Here is a 16,338-nt window from a genome sequence, read left to right as displayed (position 1 = left end):
TCTGCCCGTGCCAAGTTAGAGCCAATGACACTCAAGCCAGAAATGTCGTATCCTCTTATAATAGTACAGCGAAGCCCACATGGAACACTAAAAGCATCTCCTCTTGATTACCACCTGTGGCTTCATGAAGTAAGGGGATGCAAGCCTTGAACCTGGGTCATATGCAGAAGGTTTCTTGACAAGAAAGTCTGCGATCCTCACTCGAGATGTTGTGTCCATTTAGGAGCAACTAGGTTCACACACCCTGACATAATCAACACTAGGCCGACCAGCCGGCGAATTAAATTGCATGTGGAAAGGCATAGGCAGCCAAGTGATAATATGGGTGTTGGAAAGTGTCTAACACTGCCTATGAATCTGGAATGGACAACAGAACCCAATAAGCTTCCTGTTTAAGTCAGCCTAAAAGAGCCTAGGATCCATAGGTCCATAATCTCCCAGTCTGGCTGATGGAAAGGGTGCACAGAACAGCATGGGATTATGTATCTTCAGCAAGCCCCTCCACCAGGGTAATTATGCAAGCCACCGGGCCTCGTTCCTGCCAAGGGCCACCCTAGCTGTAAAAAGTGAATGACCCAAAATAGGGACGTGCATCTATGGCCAGCCTTGCTATCAGGGTAATCAGGCCATCCATGGGTCATGCTATAAGGCCGGTGACTACCTGCAAGCCACCAACCTCCCGAAAGAGGAGGAGTCATCGAGGCTCCTACAAAACTTCTCATAACTTGACTTAATTGACTTCGACTTGTTAGAAGGCGGGTGAGAATCAGAAGAGTTAGAAGAGCAAACTTGCCTCTTCCTCTTCCCAACTTTCCCATTAGCCTCTACATGCAGTCATAGGTCTGAGTGACTATCAACGACAACCATCCCACAACAGAAGAAACCACAAGATGCTCTGACAGGCACCATACAAAAGAGATCACAGTAAGAGGGGAAGTAATAAGCACTACCACTGGTCCTGGTCTCTCAAACACAGGACTACTGGTAAACATAGGACCTGGGATAACAAGCAAAGGGCAACACAGTTTTCACTGTCTCCAAAAATTTTTCCTGCCCTTCACTGACTTCAGCAAAGGCACTTTCACCAGAGCAGAAGCCTTGGCTTAACTTGGGTCACCCCCCAGCTTTAGCTACCTGTTCCCTCAGAAATGACAAACCATACCAACAGTGATCTGCTTAAGAAGACCTTCCAGCACATGCTTGGAGTGCGGCAATCACTTGACACTTCACCAACCCTGAAAAAAACTGATGTCTTATGCATACTTCATGGGACCAAGCCAGGGTCATATGGCAAAAAGCTTCTTCAATCACCAAACTTGATGAGGAGAGCAAAGTGCTACACACACTTTTCAGCACTGTCTTGAGCATTCTCAAGAAGAATGTCGGAAATGACTTGGCCTTCCTTCCTCCTTAAGGAGTAGGCCTGCTCTTTAACAGCAAGCCCTAACTTACACTCAGGACATGGGCATAATTGTTAACAATCATAACCCTACAAATAGTGCACAGTGTGAAGCTACAGTATTGACAGCAGTATCCACCCTTTAACGCCATGCAAATGACTGCTTTATTTCATAACCAACACTAGGTCAACATAAACCATTCAAACTAAAAAGTTTGAGAAAAAGATGAAAAGGACAAAACAGTAGGTCCGTATTTATTGCAGAAAAAAAGAAATAAAGCCTTTGATGAGAGTGAGCATGGCTACTCGCCCACACTCACCACCTGCCAATAACTACATTGTTAGCAATTTGAACAGCCATTCCCTATTTCAAAGTATGAAAGGTTAGTATACAGATAGGAGCAAATACACATGGAAAATAATATCCACATAAAAAAAAGCAACCTAACAGCAGTCAACTGAATTTTCTGCCCACATTATAGTTCTGTACAAGCAAGGTGAATTTTTTTATTATTGCTGTACTGTACAGTATTTGGAAAGCTTGTGCGATAAAAAACAAAAAAAAAGAAGCTTACCTTTCAGATGAAGGTATCTATTGCAGTTTTTAAATACATTTGATAGGCTGTGTGCTAAAACATTCAGCTTGACAGTCCATAGTGTAATTCGCATTGCATGAAGACCAGCAATTGTGGAATTTTAACCAACCCTTATTAATTTACAAGTAAGAATTAAAAAGGTGTAATTTTAGTTTACAGTACTGTATCCGATTACATAGGAAATAGCCTTAACAAAGGACATCAACCATGAAAACTACACTAAGTACTCGCCAAGTCAGATTCCAACTATTCGAAAAACTTCCTTAGTCAGACAAGATGTGAATAGTAAATGATCCTATTATTTCCTACAAATCGACAGTGCGACGATGACTTGCTTCAGTCTTGTCTGAGTGAGCCACAACTATGGTGCCCATCATGTGCATTACTTTATTTACTGACATATCACAGACCTGATATATCATGTCACCCTTCAACCATAACGTTACCAATACTGGACTTCTGCATACTGTACAGTACAGTATACCTAATGCATTTTATAAGCTCCATTTTTGCTAGACTAAGCACACTAAAGTTCGGCAATATAAAATTTATCTACTAAAAATATTTAGACAGTAATATTTACCTTAGAATCGGTAACCACAAGATAGGCAGTATTCGTATTAATTTCCCGTCCTTTGTAACAATGTTTGCTTGGAAGGATGGTTACTCCCAGTCTTTGTTAATCTTGTGTTGGCTAAAAATAAATATATAGTACATATATAATGGTAGTTTATTTTGAAACTTCAGGCAAAAAGGCAATGAAAATTAAAACACAGAATCATAACTGCTACTTGAAAGTACAGTAACTTATCAAAAATTAAAAGCAGTTCATAATTTAGCAGTACAGTATCACATACAGTATACTTTTTCAATGTTAATAGTTCATTATTACTTTTGTACCTTTTTTTCTTTATTGAGTACAGGTGCTTCTTAGCAACAAACTGAAAAATCCTTTTTTCTGTTTTTTACAGTTAGCTGACACCATTCTTAACCGCTATCAAGATTATGCACATACATAATTTAGTAGTACAGTATCACATATACTTTTTCAATGTTAATTGTTCATCATTAGTTTTGTACTTTATTTCTTCATTGAGTACAGGTGCATCTTAGCAACCAACTGAAGGATCCTTTTTTCTGGTTTTTGGAGTTAGTGGACACCATTCTTAACCACTATCAAGATTACGCACATACATTTGTGTTTTGTGTATAAGAAAAAGGTCAAAAATGGTATTGCAAATAACATAATTTATCAAAAACATTTAATGAAAAAAATCACATTCAGTACACCACTTTCAAGGTTTTATTATAGGTAATATTGGCTAATTTCAATTTGAAACTTCATACACATAGCCACGCTTTGTACTTTGGTGTTTATTTTCATCTTTAATACATTTTTGCATCTTTCATACCATCAAGTGCATATGTACTGTATAGTATATACTGATAGATTTTTGTATAGTATTATGTCCTGTATATATAGGTAGATTCTTCTATAGTACTGTATTGTGTACAGCATGGATTGATAGATTTTTGCATGCTACTGTACTATAAATCTAATGTGTGAATTATAGGCTGTTTGATTGTGTAGTTTATAAATTGGTTATGTAGGCTTTTCCCCAAAATAGGTCTGGTTAATCTGGTTAAGTAGTTTGTGTAGTTCTGTTCATTGTTTACTTAAATGTTTCTATCATTAAAGCATTATCATGTGCCTGGATATATCATCATCTACATTTGGTGATTGGATGAGGTTTTGTAGGAGTTCACAAAAAATCTTCAAAAATCCAGACCCCATTAGTGAACTGGGCATTGATATGGCAATTGAAATATCTCATTCTGATGAAAAAAAAATACAACAGGGATATGACTGTCAGTGATATATGGTTGTTCAACAATACTGAGATAGTTTAAAAACTTATTGTAATTTGGCTTTTGTGGAACAACTGCCTTGTAGATGTAAGGGTGCCATCCTACTGCCTTATTTAACAAGGGAGCATTATCATTTGAGACAATTGGGTTACTTAATTTCATTGCTTGGTGCAAACCTCAAACCATGACATCTATGATCATGAAAGTGTCGGTAGTAGGTTGGCCTGGGCACCAACTGCCTGTTGAGATACTTCCACTAGAGTTATGGGGTCCTTTGGCTGGCCAGACACTACTACATAGCACCCTTCTCTCTGGTTACGGTTCTTTCCCTTTGCCTACACAGACCCCGAATAGTTTGGCATATTCTTTACTGATTCTCCTCTGTCCTTATACACCTGACAACACTGAGATTACTGAACAATTCTTCTTCATCCAAGGGGTTAACTACTGTACTGTAATGGTTCAGTAGCTACTTTCCTCTTGGTAAGGGTAGAAGAGACTCTTCAGCTATGGTAAGTAGCTCTTCTAGAAGGACACTCCAAAATCAAACCATTTTTCTCTAGACTTGGGTAGTGCCATAGCCTCTGTATCATGTCTTCCACTGTCTTGGATTAGAGTTCTCTTGCTTGAGGGTACACTCGGGCACACTTCTATCTAGTTTCTCTTCCTCTTGTTTTGTTAACGTTTTTAGTTTTATTTTCCCTTTTGGGGCCCCTGGGCTTATAGGACCCTGCTTTTCTAACTAAGGTTGTTAGCTTAGCATTTAATAATAATAATAATAATATTGACAAAAAAAAAAATTGCAAGTCTATTTACATCAGTCTATGCCTGAATGATTAGCCGCTTCAGCGTTCTTTATTTCTTATACCAGCCAACAACTTTATCACACTAAGTTGAACACCAAGTGCTTCCGAGACCAAAAGAAGGGGATTTGGAACTCAAAGTAAAGTTGGGGAGGGTGTCAGGAAAAGACTTATTAGAGAAGGTGTTTGAACTGTGGCTGCTGGCAGATATGAGGAGCATGAATTTCTGCCAATAATAATTAGTTTTAGCACTTTTTGCCAGAACCCAAAACAACATAATATTGCCTCTGCAGATCAAGATAGAGGGACGGTCATGGACCCATAGCACGTGGAAAAGGTCCATTCAGCCCAAAATCTTGACCTTCCATTGCACCCAATGACAGCTTTGAGTAATGCTGCACTATCAATCCACTCTACCAAAGCATCACGGGGTGACGGAGGAGAAGGAATTCACCATCCACTTAGGAAGGGTGATATTTGCTCCTGTCACTTCATATTCAGTTTCTAATTTAATTTCTACTGGGTTTGGACAAGGAAATCCTTCTTGAAAAGCTTGAATCCTTGGACTTAGTATTCTCCTATAAAATCCTTTGTTTTTTCTTGAATGCAGGTCTCAGTAATACCTATGACATCTACTTCCTCAGTAGCTATCATTGCCCTGAAGTTTTCCATCTTGTTTCTAACTGACAGCATTGAACAGTGCCACTCTGAAGAAATTTTCTATCGTCTCTCTTTCTCTGTGGCTTTGCTAGTTTCCATTTTAATTTTACTTCTATCTGCATTATCTAAATTTTTTTTTTAAATTTCCTCTATTTTTGTTGCAGGATTTTCTAAAGGTCAAGTTTGTCCTTTGTCTACTGTGTTCCTCAAGTAATTTTACAGGTTGGGATTACGTTGGTTTCCGTATAATCTTGCCTTCATCACAAAAGTGTATTCCATCTCTTTTGCATAATATTCTCTTACAGCAGAAAGTGTCCCCAGGATCTATAAATTTAACTTTCTTTTTCTGCCATATGGACTTAAGCCTTTCATTTATCCCTATGGCCTTACTGGGGGTTAAGTAGCTGATACTGAGTCTTGGGAGAATACCTTATAGTATAACTACTGTATTGCTGTTTCAACAGTTTTTTCTAGCTATTTAACCAAAGGTTCTATTTGGCCAGCTGCATCCTTTCATAGGAACAGATCGTTTCCAGTTGCCTGAAAAATAATAGCAATCTTGCTCTGTTGTATCAGAGATAAAGCAAATGAAAATAAACTAGCATAAAATATGGGATTATGACCTAGTTGTCAAATTTACAGTAAGTAGTACTCATAACCAATACAGACCCACGAAGAGATATTAAAAAGTCTTTAAATGTACAGTATTTTCTATTTAAAATGGATACTGTATACTGTACTGTGTCATCAATAAAAGAAAATACTAACTCAGGAGAAATTAGTTCATTTTAATAAAAGAACACACATTTCTAAGGAAATATTTGTCAGACAGAATTGTGACATCATCACATTGAAAAAAAAGTGGCTGTAAAAGCGAAGTCGTAAGTCGAGGACTACCTATAAGTAGGATTTTGTTAAATATTGTCCTAGGGTAGGCCTAACCTGACTCCCATGCCTACGATTCCCAGTCATATGTCACCAAATAGTCCTGTTTCATATGAAATAAATATCTGGTTATTACAAATGTAGTTTTGCTTACTGTATTAAATGATATATTGTTTTATTACAGTATACAAACTTTTGATACAATATTTAAGATTTATGATTTGTTGGGTTTGTGATTTTATATCTGAATGTTTGTTAGTTGAGGACCTTCCGTAGTATGGAGATTTGGTACTAAGGCAGGGCTGCCAAAACGTGGAATTTACGTCATCGATACGGCTAATCTGCTCCACATCTTGATCAAGTGTGGAATGTGGAATCCGAGTGTTAATAAATTCCACACTTTGTAAAGAGATGATGTATGTCGATTAAAATGTAATAAAAAGTAATAAATAATTAATGTGTTTTATTATTTATTTTCTCCGCGATATCTATATAAAAATTACAATAAATGTAGTCTATGAAAGTGTGGATGCTATGGGACTAGGAGGCTCAGTGGAGTTCAGCGCTTGATGTTGCCGACTCACTGAAAGACTGATTCTTGAATCAGTGTTGAGGGAATTAATTGCAATTACCGCACAACAGTTGCCTTGTGACGAATTGATTCGTCAGCTCAAGAAAAATCTAAAAGTTTATTCTTTTTCATGTGAGTATCTTTTTGCAACTGGCAGTCTCACAGTGGCACTCTCACAATGAAGTCATCTGTCAAATATGACTAGAGCTACCCAACAGCTATTGGATAACTGTAACTCTAGTAGAGCTTATTTCACCAGATTCTCTATAAAAATAGATATAACCAATCGTCTTATCAATGAAACAACTGTTTATAGATGGCTAGATGATACAATGAAGTAGAAAAATTGAAAAGCCATCTGCAGTTCAATATAGTGTAACTGACAAACGTTATCAATTCAAGTGAGACTTAGAGAGGTAAAACTGGGACTAATCAGCGACACCGCTGAGCGTGGAGTTGCCTAGTGTGGAGAATCCGGCAGCCCTGTACTAAGGTTCCAGTGTCCCTTGAGGCACCACTAGAGAGAGCATGATGGTAGCTGACCGAGAGAAAACAGCTTTTTCAGATACGACAAAGGACCCAACAGTTGTTGCCATTATGGGTTGGAAGATGTTAGTGATGGAGGTACATGTTAGCTATCATCCGAGTCTGGCAACATGGTCATCTGAAGGTCACCATATCTATGCGCATTACTAGGTATATTATCGTCTTTTTAGGTGTGAGGCTGGACTTCTCCCAATTTACCATGAAGGAGTTACCTCCAAGTTCAAAAGGACCAGCCAATCATCAGGTACCTCAGTAACCTGATCCTGTTGGCATGTGTCCCTGACGAGACAAGCACAAAAACTATTGTGAATACCTTGGGTGAGGTTGCCAGTTCAAAGCTCCAAAGCACAGCACATTGAATTAGTAGACCTAACTGCTGAAGGAAAAAACAAAGGAACTTTCACGATGATTGATGGTCAGAAAATGCGCATCTTTTAGATGTATCAAGAACATGAAGTTGTTCCTCTTGATGGCCTGTCTTACAGTGCTCCATCCCTGTCTTGAATAGCATTTGTTAGAAAACCCGTTCAGAATAAAAAGATTGATCACCAGTCTCCAACACCAATCTCTCCCCAATGACTTTTCCACCAAAAAATAAATAAACTGAAGAATCCTGTTGACTGCTTGTACGGTGCCCTTGTCCATATCTTCTAAACTTCTAATGTAAGAGTTTGGTCCTCTTGTGAATTCATCTGACAACGATGACCCATTTTGGAACTAGAACGAGGGACAGAGGGGAGTCAGTGAACAGGATGCAACTCCCATGGCGAAGGACCTCTACTATTCATTCCTCTGTGCCATGGCACTGCCACCTCAACCATAGGCTTGTCAGGCATCCATCAGCCAAGTTTGTCGACTGAAAGTATGTCTACTTCTCAGAAGATGAAGTCTAAGAGGCTTCTCAGTGAGATGGAAGATGGTCGGGGCTTTCCCCTACCCTCCAGTAACTACCAACACAACGCTATAAATTTTAACAGGCAACTTTCCTGTTGTGCTGAAATCACACTCATATTAAAGGACAATTATGTTCGTATGAGAACAAAATTTTTTTACATCCAGTCAAGTATTTACGATCAAAGGTCAGGTTCAGGACCAACTAGTCAAGATGTTTACGGACTTTAAGCCAAGGACAACTAACATGCGCAAACTAGTCAATTTTGTTTTTTCTCATAAGTAGTTATACTGTACGTGTAATACCACTTATTTTGTCATTTAAAAAAATCTTAGGATCATAATTACTCAGTTTTAAAAAGTAATTGATGTGCCAGTTAAAATCGTGTCCTAGGCTGGCCACGTGAAGTTGACTTTGTCAATTGTTTGAATTCACACAAGTTGTAGAATGCGTCCCAGCTATATACAATCATACCTATGGGTGAAGTTTGTTGAAAGTTGGGATTAATCATTTATAAGCTTATATTTCTACTTACAATCCTAGATTAGTTACGGAATGAAATGTTATCACATTTACAATACTAAAGTCACAGACGAATTAACAATTCGAACAATATTAAAGACCTGGCATTAACGGCCATAGTTTTCTTGAGCGCGAATTTTCAAAGTTTAACCATTCTCTATACAATAAGTATTCCAATGTTGAATTGTTTTAAATTATGAAAAAGAAACAAGAGGAAAACAATAGTTTTGAATAATTTGGCAACATATGGAGTGCATGGTCTTGTAAACAAACAACCCTTAGACTTTCTTGAGCAGTTGGCACGGTGACTACCAAACCTCAAAACCAATTTTACCGCCACTTATCGTCATTAAAATCGTTCAAAAACACGTAAGACACCATGTACCCTTCTTAAAACATTCAAAAGCAATATTGTGCTATTGTAAATAATTTCCAATATTTTAAGAGTTGATATAAGATACTTTCATTTCTAGTAAAACTGGAATTCATAATAAGAAATGAGCACATGCTTGTAAGTAGGACATTTTTCTGTATGATTAATAGGGCCTGACGCATAATTAGCTTACACATCAATTGATTAAAATGTAAAGTCTATCTCAAAGCCTAAGTTCATTAATTACTTTTGGGAGACTGATTAATTGTTCTTGCGCATGTGTTGTTTGCATTCACTTTTGCCAACTGTTGTGTTTTTTTGTATGATGTAATCATTACCTGGGTTTTTAACCAATTAAGAGCTTCAAAATATTTAGCCCACGTTTCCGGATATTGTTGTACAGAAAGCCATTATTATGTTATTTTTATTAATAAAATAAATTTTTGAATATACTTACCCGATAATCATGTAGCTGTCAACTCCGTTGCCCGACAGAATTCTATGGAGGGATACGCCAGCTATCACAATACTAGAAGGGGGTGTATTTACCAGCGCCACCTGTGGCCAGGTACTCAAGTACTTCTTGTTGACACCTCCTCAATTATTCCTCGGTCCACTGGTTCTCTATGGGGAGGAAGGGAGGGTCGATTAAATCATGATTATCGGGTAAGTATATTCAAAAATTTATTTTATTAATAAAAATAACATTTTTCAATATTAAACTTACCCGATAATCATGTAGCTGATTCACACCCAGGGGGGTGGGTGAAAACCAGTGTACAAGATTAAAGGATAGCTAAGTATCCCATATTTCATATAATCAGTTATCCACAATAACAATGAAATAATAAGTACCTGGTAAGGAAGTCGACTTGAACCGTTACTCTGCCTTTAATAAGATCGTCTTCCTTACTGAGCGCAGCGTTCCTCTTGGGAGGCTGAATCAACTCAAAGGTGCTAAAGTATACAGGGCTGCAACCCATACTAAAGGACCTCATCACAACCTTTAACCTTGGCGCTTCTCAAGAAAGAATTGACCACCCGCCAAATCAACAAGGATGTGGAAGGCTTCTTAGCCGACCGTACAACCCATAAAAAGTATTCAAGAGAAAGGTTAAAAAGTTATGGGATTATGGGAATGTAGTGGCTGAGCCCTCGCCTACTACTGCATTCGTTGCTACGAATAGACCCAGGGTGTAGCAGTACTCGTAAAGAGACTGGACATCTTTGAGAGAGAATGATGCGAACACTGACTTGTTTCTCCAATAGGTTACATCCATAACACTCTGCAGAGAACGGTTCTGTTTGAAGGCCACTGAAGTAGCCACAGCTCTCACTTCATGTGTCCTTACCTTCAGCAAAGCAAGGTCTTCTTCCTTCAGATGAGAATTTGCTTCTCTAATCAGAAGCCTGATGTAGTAAGAAACTGAGTTCTTAGACATTGGTAGAGAAGGCTTCTTGATAGCACACCATAAGGCTTCTGATTGTCCTCGTAATGGTTTTGACCTTTAGATAGTACTTAAGAGCTCTAACTGGGCAAAGTACTCTCTCCAGTTCGTTCCCCACCATGTTGGACAGGCTTGGGATCTCGAACGACTTAGGCCAAGGACGGGAAGGAAGCTCGTTTTTAGCCAAAAAACCGAGCTGTAAGGAACATGTAGCCGTTTCAGATGTGAAACCTATGTTCTTGCTGAAGGCGTGGATCTCACTTACTCTTTTACCTGTTGCTAAGCACACGAGGAAAAGAGTTTTTTAATGTGAGGTCCTTAAAAGAGGCTGATTGGAGCGGTTCAAATCCTGATGACATTAGGAACCTTAGGACCACGTCTAGATTCCAGCCTGGAGTGGACAACCGACGTTCCTTTGAGGTCTCAAAAGACCTAAGGAGATCCTGTAGATCTTTGTTGGAGGAAAGATCCAAGCCTCTGGGCAGAAAACCGCTGCCAACAAACTTCTGTAACCCTTGAACGTAGGAGCTGATAGGGAGCTTACGTTCCTTAGATGTAACAGGAAGTCAGCAATCTGGGTTACATTGGTACTGGCTGAGGAAAACTGCATTGGCCTTGCACCAGCTTCGGAAGACTTCCCATAAAGACTGATAGACTCTGAGAGTGGATGTCGTCCTTGCTCTGGCAATCGCTCTGGCTGCCTCCTTCGAAAAGCCTCTAGCTCTTGAGAGTCTTTCGATAGTCTGAAGGCAGTCAGACGAAGAGCGTGGAGGTTGGAAGTACCTTCTTTACGTGAGGTTGACGCAGAAGGTCCACTGTAGGAGGAAGAGTCCTGGGAACGTCGACCAGCCATTGCAGTACCTCAGTGAAACATTCTCTCGCGGGCCAGAGGGGAGCAACCAACGTCAGCCGTGTCCCTTTGTGAGAGGCGAACTTCTGAAGTACCCTGTTGACAATCTTGAACGGCGGGAATGCATACAGGTTGAGATGGGACCAATCCAGCAGAAAGGCATCCACGCGAACTGCTGCTGGGTCTGGAATCGGAGAACAATACAAGCGGAGCCTCTTGGTCATCGAGGTAGCGAATAGATCTATGGTTGGCTGATCCCACAGGGCCCAAAGTCTGCTGCAAACATTCTTGTGAAGGGTCCACTCTGTGGGGAAGACCTGACCCTTCCGGCTGAGGCGATCTGCCATGACATTCATATCGCCCTGAATGAGCCTCGTTACCAGCGTGAGCTTTCGATCTTTTGACCAAATGAGGAGGTCCCTTGCGATCTCGAACAACTTCCTCGAATGAGTCCCTCCCTGCTTGGAGATGTAAGCCAAGGCTGTGGTGTAGTCGGAGTTCACCTCCACCACCTTGTTAAGCTGGAGGGACTTGAAGTTTATCAAGGCCAAATGAACTGCCAACAACTCCTTGCAATAGATGTGAAGTGTCCTTTGCTCCTGATTCCATGTTCCCGAGCATTCCTGTCCGTCCAGTGTCGCACCCCAGCCCGTGTCCGATGCGTCCGAGAAGAGACGGTGGTCGGAGGACTGAACAGCCAATGGTAGACCTTCCTTGAGAAGAATGCTGTTCTTCCACCACGTTAGAGTAGACCTCATCTCTTCGGAAACAGGAACTGAGCCCGTCTCTAGCGTCATGTCCTTTATCCAGTGAGCAGCTAGATGATACTGAAGGGGGCGGAGGTGGAGTCTCCCTAACTCGATGAACAGGGCCAGCGATGAAAGTGTCCCTGTTAGACTCATCCACTGCCTGACTAAGCATCGGTTCCTTCTCAGCATGCTCTGGATGCATTCTAGGGCTTGGAAGATCCTTGGGGCCGACGGACAAGTCCGAAAAGCTCGACTCTGAAGATCCTTACCCAAGGAGACAATGGTCTGGGATGGAACGAGCTGAGACTCCTCAAAATTGACCAGGAGGCCCAGTTCCTTGGTCAGATCCATAGTCCATTTGAAAATCTCCAGACAGCGACGACTTGAGGGAGCTCTTAAAAGCCAGTCGTCTGACGGAGCCGGACACAAGATCATGATACTGCTGCACAGTCTGTAAACTGTCAATCATGGGCAAGCGAGGAAGTACAGTGACACCCCGAATCTGTCTAGACTGTCTGGGTCGTACAGACAACTCCTTAACGGGTTGCTGAGGTTGCCCACTGCGTCACAACAAGTCCCTTCTGTTGGTTGTTGAACGTCTTCCCCGTGACACATTGACTCCGTAAACAAAAAATCCTCTAACAAGGACTAAGCTTGGACTGCATGTCATGCAACACAGCTCAAGGTCTATGGGAGCAGGTGTGGTAACAGACGGGATTAGCGGCTGAAGTGTAACCATTACCTTCCCTGTAAGCATGTTATGCTTAAATAAAAGTCCATAAGAGGTTATGCAGCTAAAGGCTCCCTCCAAATGACAGAGTCCTCAAGGGAATATCAGAAGGAGGGAGAAAAGAACTTTCTCATCTACAGGGACCTTATCCTAGAAAAGCTAAGTTCTCTGAGTGAGGGTTCACTGGTGCAAAGCAGCAGACTAGAAGGCAACGTTATGAAACTGCTTGACAGTCTAGTGAGTTGGCAACAACCCAAGATGTGTTGAGAAGCATGCGGTAAGGTATGCAGAGCATGATGTATGCAGAGTATGCTGTATGCAGAGCATGCTGAATGCAGAGCATGCTGTATGCAGAGCATGTTGTATGCAGAGCATGCTGAATGCAGAGCATGCTGAATGCTGAGCATGTAGGAAGTAGAGCCTGCTGTAAGCAGAGCCTGCTGAAAGGAAAGCAGAGCGTGTGCATGGCGTTTAACATTTCTCAGAAATTCCATGACCAGTGCTAGAGTGCTTAATGCATGCTTGCATGGGGTTTAAACCATGGTATGCTGAACAGCAGAGTCAGAACGAGTTGGAACAACAACAGAGGTTTCCTCAACTTGAGGGAAAACCTGAGGTTCAGACTGCATAGGCTGAACAACAGACGGAGCAGAAGGCAGGTGCAAGGGTGAAGGAGGTTGACTCCTAGCAAGAGTTGCACCCAAGGATTGTACCAGCTGAGCGGAGGACGGAGGCGGAGTAGTCCGTTCCTGTTCCTGAGAGATGAGTGGAGCATGAGAAGGTTGAGGCTGCGCAGAACAAGGTAAAGTTCTAGCAAGCTGAGGCTCCTGAGGCGCAAGTGCATGGTGTAGATGAGCTTGCCTAGATGAGGGTTGAACTCGGTGCAGCGCTGGTTGAGCAGACAGACTCACGGAGGGGAGAGGTTGTTGTACCCCAACCGAGAGTTGCACCACTGGAGGAGCAGCAAGGGGAGGAGGAGGAAGAGTGTAACTCTCCTGATCCCAAAGCAAGGGTTGCCTTAAAGAAGGCTGAAGCTGAACAACACTGTGAACAGCAAACTCCGAAAGTGGTTCAACATCGTACGCCTGGCAGATGGAGCTGCGACTGGGTGCAGCGAGTGCAGGCGGGTGCAGCACAGGCTGAACGGGTGCAGGAGGTTGGTGCACCACCGGTGCAGGCGGGTACAGCATAGGCTGAACGGGTGCAGGAGGTTGGTGCACCACCGGTGCAGGCGGGTGCAGCACAGGCTGAACGGGTGCAGGAGGTTGGTGCACCACCGGTGCAGGCGGGTGCAGCACAGGCTGAACGGGTGCAGGAGGTTGGTGCACCACAGGTGCAGGAGGTGCAACACTCTCAGCACGACACTCACGCATCAAGTCCGAAAGCGGTGCTTGCATGGACTGTAGTAGAGTCCACAACATCATACGCCTGGCAGATGGTACTGTGATCAGGCGGAGCGAGTGTAGGAGGAGGGAGTGTAGGCGGAGGCGGTGGAGCAACACTCTCAGCCCGACACTCACTCATCAAGTCCGAAAACTGTGTTTGCATGGACTGTAGTAGAGTTCACAACATCGTACGCCTGGCAGATGGTGCTGCGACCAGGCGGAGCAGGTGCAGGCTGGGCGAGCACAGGTGCAGCGAGAACAGGTGGAGGGAGTGCAGGCGGTGCAACACTCTCAGCCCGACACTCACGCATCAAGACCGAAAGTTGTGACTGTATGGACTGCAGTAGAGTTAACTTGGGGTCGGCAGACACTAAATTCTGCTGAGGTAAAGCCTTAACAGCAGAGATCTGTTGTGGCAGAACCTTACTCCTCTAAGTCGGAGTGTAATCAACTGATGACTTAGGAGAGTCAGAGCTAACCCAACGACTGCATTCGGGTTGTGAACTTTAACTTCGTACGTCTGGCATAGGTCTGGACTTAACGTTTAAGAAGTCTTGAGACCTGAGACCAGCGTTACTCTGCCTTTATTTTCTCCCCTAATCTCTTCTGCAGACGAGCAAAAAAAAAAAGGGCTCAATCGTCTGCGGGTGGGAGTGACGGTCTCGGTAAGACACGCCCACAACCACCGAGGATACTTCTGTGCGCCGATCAAGGCCTGCTGAACCCTTTTGTCCTTCGACATTGCTTCTCCCCTGGGCTTGGGAGCTTGCAAGAGGTCCCGGACTGGGAGAACGACTGGCGCGCACAGAAGTACCCTCACGCACAACACTGACACACTTTGCGCTAATCACTTATCACTTTGATTTTCTGTTTGCACTTATTTCACTGAACTCGAAACTTTAAGTGGTTTGTACCTGAAACACGCAATTCTATCCTTTCTCAAAAGTTAGTAATTGCGAAAACAGAATTACAATGTAACAGAAAAATCTAATGAAAGATAAATAATTCAGTGGCTGGAAAGAGACTAAACACTAGATCACTCTAGAAACGTTTAGTTTCTTCCCCTAAAGAGACTAGGGAGAAGAGCAAAAACGATAACGACGTTACTCGTACGCCTGGCAGGCTTGAATGAAACGTTTATCCTCTTTCTCCCTCCGTCTCTATCTCTCTCTCTCTCTCTCTTGACTTAGAACCTGAGAGAAGAGCCCAATCATATATATCGTTAAAACATATTATTGTTAAAGGAAAAAACTGAAAAGTTCCTTTATTAGGATCAAAACCATTAAGTTAAGAAAGAATGAACAAAACGCTAGACACGGTTACTCTTACTGCAACGTGAAACCGTGAACATTCTTTCTCTATCGTAACGATAGAGTGCAAGTTGAACGTTCTGAACGTCAACAACTGCAGAGACAAAACAAAACGTTAGTTCAGCTTTGAAAACAGTACGAGACTGTCAAAGAAAATCTTTCAAACTCTGTAGCGGAACTAGCATAATATGTTAACAGGTAAAACCGAAATGACGGGCTCAAAGTTTATTAACTTCGGTAAAAGACCGCCTACTATTAGGAAGGTCTAATATAAACAAATATAAAAATTAATTTTAATGAGTTTATAATAAAAGGAAGTTAATCGAAGAGGCCTATAAGAGGCGGAGAGATATAAAATAAATCTATAACTTTGTTAAGCAAAATTAAGAAAGAGAGTCTATACTCTCTTAGACACCAACACTTCCGTCTAAGGGAAGGGTCGGCCATTGAAAGGTGAACGAGAGTTCATACTCTCTCGTCACCAAAATTAATCAAATTAATTCCAAAAGCTAACTAAGCTAATATAGAAGTTTTCCAGTAAAGCGACAGCCGAAATCAAAGAGAAATACTTCACCAAAGTCGTGAAAATACTCCAAGAACATAAGCGTATCCCAGAACGTCTTGCCGGAAGCACGACAGAGGAATAATTGAGGAGGTGTCAACAAGAAGTACTTGAGTACCTGGCCACAGGTGGCGCTGGTAAATACACCCCCTTCTAGTATTGTGATAGCTGGCGTATCCCTCCATAGA

At 41.8% G+C, this 16,338-nt stretch overlaps 1 protein-coding gene across 6 annotated transcripts in view; it reads right to left on the bottom strand.

The window, feature by feature from the left end:
* Window positions 1-16,338, bottom strand: part of LOC137623482 (YLP motif-containing protein 1-like) — a 199,628-nt gene that overhangs the window by 180,859 nt on the left and 2,431 nt on the right. The window contains exon 2 of one of the 6 annotated variants that reach the window (XM_068354322.1): window positions 2,579-2,689. The exons of the other annotated variants lie outside the window; for them this stretch is intronic. The gene's annotated coding sequence lies outside the window, so the exon portion shown is untranslated. The remainder of the gene's footprint in view (window positions 1-2,578; window positions 2,690-16,338) is intronic. 6 annotated transcript variants of the gene reach the window in all.

The sequence above is a fragment of the Palaemon carinicauda genome, chromosome 2 (assembly GCF_036898095.1).
Source record: "Palaemon carinicauda isolate YSFRI2023 chromosome 2, ASM3689809v2, whole genome shotgun sequence".
In the NCBI taxonomy this organism is placed as follows: domain Eukaryota; kingdom Metazoa; phylum Arthropoda; class Malacostraca; order Decapoda; family Palaemonidae; genus Palaemon; species Palaemon carinicauda.
This window is presented reverse-complemented; position numbering and strand designations above follow the sequence as displayed.